Raw genomic sequence first — 8,901 nt, 5'->3', positions numbered from 1 at the left:
ATATATATATTAGGTAGGTAGAATAGGAAAAAGGAGTCCAGAATGGCAGTGGCTAAAAGACAGAGGGAAAAGCCCACAAAAATAGAACAAAGGAAGGTCCGAGGACCGGAGTGAGGACCTCAGGTAAAACAAACAGCCCTCCTGGCTAGCTCAATTTACATAGGGCAGGCCTGGTGGAGGAGGAAAAAACATAAAAAGAGGAGCCAAACATGACAGGGGGACTTTTCTCTTCAAGTCTTTTGGATCAACCCACCCTCACACCTCAAGGAGGTACTTCCCTTTGCTTTCTAAATAAAACTGAGCTATAACACGGAGCTGTAACACTGGTCTGTCTGTCGCTTCAAATTTTTGCTGCAGCGAAACAGAACCAAGGGAATTACACACTCCCCCGACATAGATGGTGCCGTGACTTGGATTTAACCTGGCTCAAACAATTTCAGCTTGACCCCCATGAGGCAGAAGCTAAGCACAGCAGAAGCCCAACTCGACAAAAGCTCCTGCGTTGGAAGCTGAGCGTGAAGAAAACCCAGTGCAGGGAAGTGACAAGAAGCCCAACATGCTGGAAACCAGGACAGCAAAAACAAACTCAGCAGAAAGCTCAAGCGGCTCAGTCTCAGATTCCAGGAGACCTTCGGTTGGGGTAGGAAGTCCTCGCCCCTATGGCTGGAAGGACATTTGACTAACAAAATCTTAATTCCTTTACAATCTCTCATTTCTTGTTTCCTCAACCTCCCCCCCACCCCCCGTGAACAGGTGAGTGGCAGTGGGTGCCCCAGGGTGTCCCAAAGGCTCTACTATATGCTGTGCCTTAGTAGCTGTTGCCCAAGTGGGTGGGGGTTCTTCTGTCCTTAATCTTCTTTGTGCCAAGGATCAGGCCAATGAAAATTGTGAGCACAGGTCAGGTGTTTAGCAGATTTTCTGGCAGGTTATGAAGGGGTTTCCTCGGCACATTTTTCCCACTGCTTTTCCCTCCCATCCTTCAGCTTCTCTCTCCATCTATGCCACTGCTTACAAAGTATTGGGCAGGTCATCATCTTTCCATTTCTGAAAGCTGTGTTTGAAACCATTTACCTAAGATTGGGACTCAAACCCATGTGGCAGGGACTCTGTGCTATGCTTAGTCACTCTGTTATATCCGACTGGGACTTGAGTCTGACCAAAATCCATGGTGCCTGGTTTTATGACCTAATGAAGCTCAGGCTCTTGATGTCTCATTGCAAAAAATTCAGTGAGAGACACAGTGATAGGTAAGAGGTGGATTTGTGTGGATTTAGAGAGAAGCACACTCCACAGGGTGTGGCCCATTGCAGAGTGCAAGTGCAGAGGCCATGGAATGTGGCGTGGTTAGTTTTCTCAAGCTGGGTGATTTCATATGCTAATGAGTGGGGCGATCATCCCAACAGTTGTGGAAACACCCACTCCTCCGTCTTTTGACAGTGCCTTGGAACTGTCCTGGCACCTCTGGGTGTGTCATTTAGCTTACAGACTGAGGATCAAGGTTTAGTTGAATTTGACTTGTCATCTTTGATCCATTTTGTTTTAATCGGTTTATGTTATGCCCTTGGCTATGTCATTTTTTCAAAAGTTGTACTCTACCCCCTTCCTTCCTGTTTCATGTTCTTTTCCTGAGTCCTGTCCAGGCCCACAATGTTGCCTCTACAATCTTCTGGAGGGACAACCATAAAACAGCTGGCCTTTGGGAGAGAAATGCTGTATAATATCCAATCTCTCTAGATATTGAGGCCTTCATCTTCCATGTTTCCTACAACATGCCCAACAACATGCAATTCAGGTTCTAAACTTTTTGGCAGAGAGGGGATATAATGCTAAGGCACAGATGGTCAAGACAAAGGTCACTTACCTGGGAGTTCAGATTACACACAGGTCCAGGAGGCTGTCCTCTGATTGAATACAAGGAATCCTCCAGTTGCCCTCCCCTACGACTCGAAAACAACTGCAAGTTTTCCTGGGGCTAATTGAGTATTATAGAATCTGGATTCCCAACTATGGTCTAATTGCCCAGCCCTTATACGAAATCTTGAAGGGACGGGATGATTCAATCCCACTGATGTAGGGAACTCCTTAAAAGAAGGCAGAGGCTACACTAAAACAAGCCTTAACTCAAGCACCTGCCTTGAGGTTGCCAGACCCAGAAAAAGCATTCCAATTTTATGTCCACAAAAATGAAGGAATAGCCTTGGGAGTGTTAACTCAAAGGTTGGGACCTCAGCCCTAGCCTATAGCTTACTCATCGAAGAGACTCAACCCAACCACCTGAGGCTGGCCTCCCTGCCTTTGAAAGTTTGCAGCTATTGCAATCCTGATAGAAGATACTTTAAAACTCTCTTATGGGGGCAAATTAACTATTTTTACCAGTCACCAAGTGAAACAACTCCTAAATGGGAGAGGCCATTTATGGATGCCTGATCAAAGAATCCTCAGATATCAAGTAATGCTGATGGAAAATCCAGGCCTGACTATATCCCCTTGTGAGGTTCTTAACCCTGCCACCCTCCTGCCTGCCCCCGAGGGCTATCTCCCCTTTCAGTCTGGCCTAGAAACCTTGGACCACTGGACAAAACCCCAAGAGGGATTGTCAGAAGGTCCACTGACCAATCCTGAGGAAATCTGGTACACTGATGGAAGCAGCTTTGTCTTGGATGGAAAAAGAAGAGCTGGATATGGAGTAGTCTCCATTTTTGAGACTACAGAGGCTAAACCTTTGCCACCAGGTACTTCAGCGCAATTAGCTGAGCTCATAGCCCTGACTCGAGCTTTAGAGCTAGGAAAAGGAAAAAGAGTAGCCATTTACACTGACTCCAAGTATGCCTTTCTGGTGCTACATGCACATGCTGCTATTTGGAAAGAAAGAGGCCACTTGACCACCCGAGAATCCCCAATCAAATATGGTGATCAAATCCTTAGGCTCTTAGAGGCAGTTCATCTGCCCACTGAATTTTCAGTCTCCCATTTTAAAGCACACCAAAAAGGGAGGACGGAAGTGGCATGAGGGAACCAAGCAGTGGATCAGGCTTGACCTAATAGGGGTTGCCACCTTAGTTCCTCAGACTAATTTGCCAGAAACTCCTTCATATACTGAAGGTGAGACTCTTAAAGCTAAGAGTGAGGGCTTTCAAGATCATATGGGGTGGTGGTTCCAAAAGGAGGGACTCCTTTTTCTCCCTGGGAACTGCCAATGGAAGTTGGTTAACTCCTTACATGCCATCACTCATTTAGGGGAGAAGACCCTCCAAAGATTACTAGAAAGGTTCTTCAGAGGAACAGGCCTCCAAATGAACATAAGGCAAGTAGTTTCCTCTTTTGCCACTTGCCAATTAAACAACTCCCAAGGAGCTCAAAGACCCCAGCTGGCCCAGTCCGTCCAATGACACGGGACCTACTCAGGAGAGAGCTGACTGATGGACTTCACCCAGATGCCAGTTTCTCAAAGGTATAAATACCTATTAGTCATGATATATACATTCACAGGATGGATTGAAGGCTTTCCCACCTGGACTGAGAAGGCTGATGACGTGGTAGAAAAACTGCTCCATGAAATCATTCTGAGATTTGGTCTGCCCAGGTCATTACAAAGTGACAATGGGATATCATTTACTTCTAAGGTCACCCAAGGGGTCTTTAAAGCATTGGGCATTACTTATTATCTCCATTGTGCCTGGAGGCCTCAGTCTTCAGGAAAAGTAGAAAGAGCCAACCAATTCTTAAAATCAGCGATAAAAAAGATAACCCAGGAGACCTCCCTGGGATGGAAGGAGGTTTTACCAATAGCTCTCCTCTGCACCCGTATTGCCCATAAGGAACAGGTTGGTCTTAGTCCTTATGGGATGCTATATGGGAGACCTTTGCTTATGTCAATGACTTCTTCCTCAATCCAGAGGCTCAGTCCCTCCAGTTTTATACCATGGCCATTGGGCAATTCCAACAGGATATACGCTTGTGGGGTGTCAGATCAGATCAGATCAGATCAGTCGCTCAGTCGAGTCCAACTCTTTGCGACCCCACGAATCGCAGCATGCCAGGCCTCCCTGTCCATCACCAACTCCCGGAGTTCACTCAGACTCACGTCCATCGAGTCAGTGATGCCATCCAGCCATCTCATCCTCTGTCATCCCCTTCTCCTCCAGCCCCCAATCCCTCCCAGCATCAGAGTCTTTTCCAATGAGTCAACTCTTTGCATGAGGTGGCCAAAGTACTGGAGTTTCAGCTTTAGCATCATTCCTTCCAAAGAGATCCCAGGGCTGATCTTCAGAATGGACTGGTTGGATCTCCTTGCAGTCCAAGGGACTCTCAAGAGTCTTCTCCAACACCACAGTTCAAAAGCATCAATTCTTGGGCGCTCAGCCTTCTTCACAGTCCAACTCTCACATCCATACATGACCACAGGAAAAACCATAGCCTTGACTAGACGGACCTTTGTTGGCAAAGTAATGTCTCTGCTTTTGAATATGCTATCTAAGGAGTCACCACTATATGCTCCAGGGACTCAAGTCCTAATTAAAGTCTGGCAGATGGGTCACCAAAGGCTCAACTCCAGCCCACATGGAAGGGCCTCCACCCTGTAATACTTTCTATCCCCACAGCAGTCAAGGTTCCATGACTCCTGGATTCACTACTCACAAGTCAAGCCGTGGAAGAAAACAGAAGAGGACACTCGATACACCTGTGAGTTCCTGGGAGATCTCAGATACCTATTCAGAAATGCAAACGAGTGCCATTCTAATGAACACCCCCAAAATTAAGTTTCTGGGGATAAGATTTCTCAGGATAGTGCTAAAGAGCCAATACAGCTTGGCAGGGGTTGTATTCCAAAGCAGACAGGAGATAGATCTCCTGATCCATGAACAAGGAGGGACTTGAGCCATCTTGAATGAGACATGCTGTTTCTGGGTAAATACCTCCAGCTAAGTTAAAAGAAAGTCTCACAGTCCTCAAGAAAAACATTCAGATCCTACAGGATCTCAAAGAACAAGCTAAAGAGTTAGGGTCACTACAATCTCTCTTTGGGGGATCCTTCTGGCGATGGGGAATTTGGAGTTGGCTAATGCCTTTACTAATCCCTGTCATCACCATACTGATGCTGCTTATGATTGCTCCATGTATTATCAATTGTCTAACCCGTTTTGTCTCTGCTCAAGTCAACACGCTATAACATGCAGTGCCAGTTCAACAAGGATATATAAAACTACAGCTGACCATAGAAAATATCATTCACCCTTAGATGGACACTACTATAAGGACTCTGAGGCTTGAGACTAGAAAGAGGGGGAGGCCCAATGCCCCTTGCAATCCCAATTCAGCAGGAAGTAGCCAGAGAGACCTCAACGCCCCTATTCCCAAAGAATTGGGCCTCCCATCTCTTGAGGGGGCAATGTTAGGTAGTTAGAATAGGAAAAAAAGAGTCCAGAATGGCAGTGGCTGAAAGACAAACAAGGGAAAAGCTCGAAAAAATAGAACAAAGGAAGGTCCAGGACTTGAGTGAGGACCTCAAGTAAAACAAACAGCTCTCCTGGCTAGCTCAATTTACATAGGGCAGGCCCAGGGGGAGGAGAAAGAAACATGTAAAAAGAGGAGCCAAACTTGACCGGGGGACTTCTCTTCTCTTTGAGTCTTTTGGGTCAATCCGCCCTCATGCCTCAAGGATGTATTTTCCTTTGCTTTCTAAATAAAACTAAGCTGTAACACTGGTCTTTCCATCACTTCAAATTTTTGCTACAGCAAGGCAGAACTAAGTAAATTACAACTCCCCCAAGATATAGATACAGATATAGATAGAGACAGCGAGCAAGAGAGAGAGATGGAATAACCTAGAAGTCAAACCTTTATAGATTAGTAAATATATTATTATAAATACATATATGATGGAACATTATATAATCATTTAAAGTCAATTTGGAGAAGATCCCTGACAATTGGAAATAGGGTCAGTGGTGTTTTTAAGTGGAAAAAATAAGAATATTCCTGATGTCCTAATTTTTTAAAAACATTAAAATTAAATTTTCAGAAAACATAGACATGGAAAAAGAAAAGATAACAGTGGCTTTCTCTGGTAGGTGGAACTACTGGTAATTTTCTTATTATTTTTTGTCCTTTTCTGACTTCCCGTAAGTGAGAAACAATATACATTGTTTATAATTAGAAAATAAAAGACTTATTATTTCAAAATCCTGACTCATGTAAGCTTAAGGCAGTGTGAGATGTGAGAAAGCAGCTCTGACACCCAGGAGCTGGGCTGGCACCCCCAGCTATGTCTTAGTGTTCCCTTGTGGAATAGAATTAATTTCACACAATGCCCACATCAGACAAGGCCATGCTGTGACCACGATGGGTCAAGACAGAAAGAAGACCACTGTGTAACTGTGTCTGAACACAGCAAAACCATGAGCACTGTCCAAACCACAAAATACCAAATGTCCTCTCTCAGAGAACAGGAGTGACCGCAGCTTCCTTACTCAGGACAGCTTTGTCCATGCGCTGGCCTGCCCTCTATAGATAAGATGCATTGAGACACACCTGCTTCCTGACGGCACCCAACCCCACTTCCTGAGACCCTCCCTAAACTCTCCCACCACAGCCCCAGTTCTGTAGCTTGTCCTTCCTGACAGTCTTTTACTGAGACGCCCCACTGTTTCCTGTGGTGCGTGTTCTCCATCACTGAGACAAGAAATAAAGCTGACTCATTCAACCCCAGGTGCTCCTGACTGAAGGGCATTGATATGTGGGTGGAAGTTGGACAGGTGTGAAGTGTTCCATTTTGCAGAGGTGTCTGAGTGAGGCTCGAAGACCTGCCCCGGGCTGTGGCTTGAGTTAGCGATGGAGAAACAAACTCCTGGTGCCTGACAACCTATCTAACCTAACAACAGCAACAGAACCACCACCACCATTAAATTAACAACAGTGAACGCTTGGGAGTGCCCTCTGAGCCAGGCACTTTTCTTTTTTCAAATTTTTATTGGAGTATAAACTCCAGGAGGTAGTGAAGGACAAGAAAGCCTGGCATGCTGCAATCCATGGGCTGGCAAAGAGTCAGACGTGACTTAGAGACTGAACAACAACATAGTCGATTTACATATAATATTGCGCTACATTCAGGTGCAAGCAAAGCGAATCAGTTTTATCCACTCTTTTCTCGCACTTTTAAAAAAAATGTGTCCATGCTACACATGTGGGGTCTTAGTTTGTCGACCAGGGAAGTCTCTTTCTTTCTACTTTTCTAATAAGCATGGTAAATGTACTAACTGTTTAACCCTCATAAAACCTCATAAGTTGGACATCATCATATGTCCTCATTTTATAGATATTGAAGCTGAGATACTGACAGTTTAAACTGTGGAGATGAGAGGCAATTTCAAGGAGAACAAAGCTTGGCAAAGGCCAGCAGAAATCTGTCAAGCATGCATCACTGTGGACCACGTGGATATTCTCCATGCTGGGAGAAACACCCTTGCAGGGACTTCTCTGGTGGCCCACTGGCTAAGACTCTGCACTCTCAGTCCAGGGGGTTCCAGTTCAATCCCTGGTCTGGGAACTAGATCCCACATTTCACAGCTAAGATCTGGTGCAGGGAAATAAATACTAAAAAAAAAAAAAAAGACCCTTGCAAACCTGGGTCCGGCTGTGGAGCTTGAGAGAGAAGCCCACTGCATTGGGTAGATCCAGAGTGGCTGGTAACTGGAAATCCCTGGATCGCCAGCTCTTTAAGTCCTTCCTGGCTATAAGTCTGCACTCTCCCAATAACTTCTAATGACCCCTCGGTCTTCATCTGCCTGATGTCTCATAAGCAAAAAGCACAGCCGCTGGTATTTGAAAAGCTCTGCACCTCTGCACCTGCCTCCCCATCCAGAACTCTGCTGCCATCCGCAGGGCCCAGACTCCTGAGAAAACAGCCAGCCTTGTGCTCACCTGGCGGCTGCCCTGCCCTGTCCTTCACTCCTCCAGATTACCCAGGCTCTTTAGAAGTGAGGACTTAGGGAGCTCCCTGGTTGCCTAGTGGTTAGGATTCCAGGCTTTCACTGCCGTGACCCAAGTTCAGTCCCTGTTCAGGGAACTATGATCCTACAAGCCATGCACCCAAGAAAAAAACAAAACGATTTTTTATCTACAACACCAAATGCATAATCCATTAAGAATAAAATGGATAAATCTATCTGACTTAGTAGAAATGAGGACTTAACAGAGGCCTGAAAGAAAGCAGCAGCAGCATCTTTACAGTGTCAGGGGAGTGGTTCTCAGCCTCATCTCAGGGGCAGGGCCTGGGCCTCTGCATTTTTACGAAGCTGTGTGGGTGACTGTATGTGCGGTCAGCATGGAGAAGCACTGAGGCAGGATGCTGCCACCGGGGAAAACAGTACTTCCCAAACTTGAGTTAGGAATGAAAACAAGGGACTGCCCTGGTGGTCCAGTGGCTAAGACTCTGTGCTTCCCATCTGAGTCAGCTCTAATGAGGTGGATGAACCTAGAGCCTGTTATACAGTGTGAAGTAAGTCAGAAAGAGAAAGACAAATATCAGATATTAACATACATATATGGAATCTACAAAGATGACACTGGTGATCCTACTTGTAGGGCAGCAAAGGACACACAGACAAAGAGAACAGACTTGTGGACACAGTGGGGGAAGGAGAAGGTGGGATGATGTGAGAGAGTAGTATTGAAACATATACATTACCATATGTAAAATAGAGAGCTAATGGAAAGTTGCTGTATGACACAGGGAGCTCAAACCCAGTGCTCTGTGACAACCTAGAGGGGTGGGATGGGGTGGGAGGTGGGAGGGAGGTTTAAGAGGGAGGGGACATATGTATACCTATGGCTGATTCATGCTGATGTATGCCAGAAATCGTCACAATATTATAAAGAAATTATACTCCAATTAAAATAAAA

At 45.6% G+C, this 8,901-nt stretch overlaps 1 protein-coding gene across 2 annotated transcripts in view; it reads right to left on the bottom strand.

The window, feature by feature from the left end:
• Positions 1–8,901, bottom strand: part of LOC104990918 (chromosome unknown open reading frame, human C15orf26) — a 21,667-nt gene that overhangs the window by 2,582 nt on the left and 10,184 nt on the right. The gene's annotated exons all lie outside the window — the stretch shown is intronic.

This window comes from Bison bison, unplaced genomic scaffold (genome assembly GCF_000754665.1).
Source record: "Bison bison bison isolate TAMUID 2011002044 unplaced genomic scaffold, Bison_UMD1.0 scf7180017864181, whole genome shotgun sequence".
Lineage (NCBI taxonomy): Eukaryota > Metazoa > Chordata > Mammalia > Artiodactyla > Bovidae > Bison > Bison bison.
Note: the sequence above shows the minus strand (reverse complement) of the source record. Positions and strands in the feature narration are given on the sequence as shown.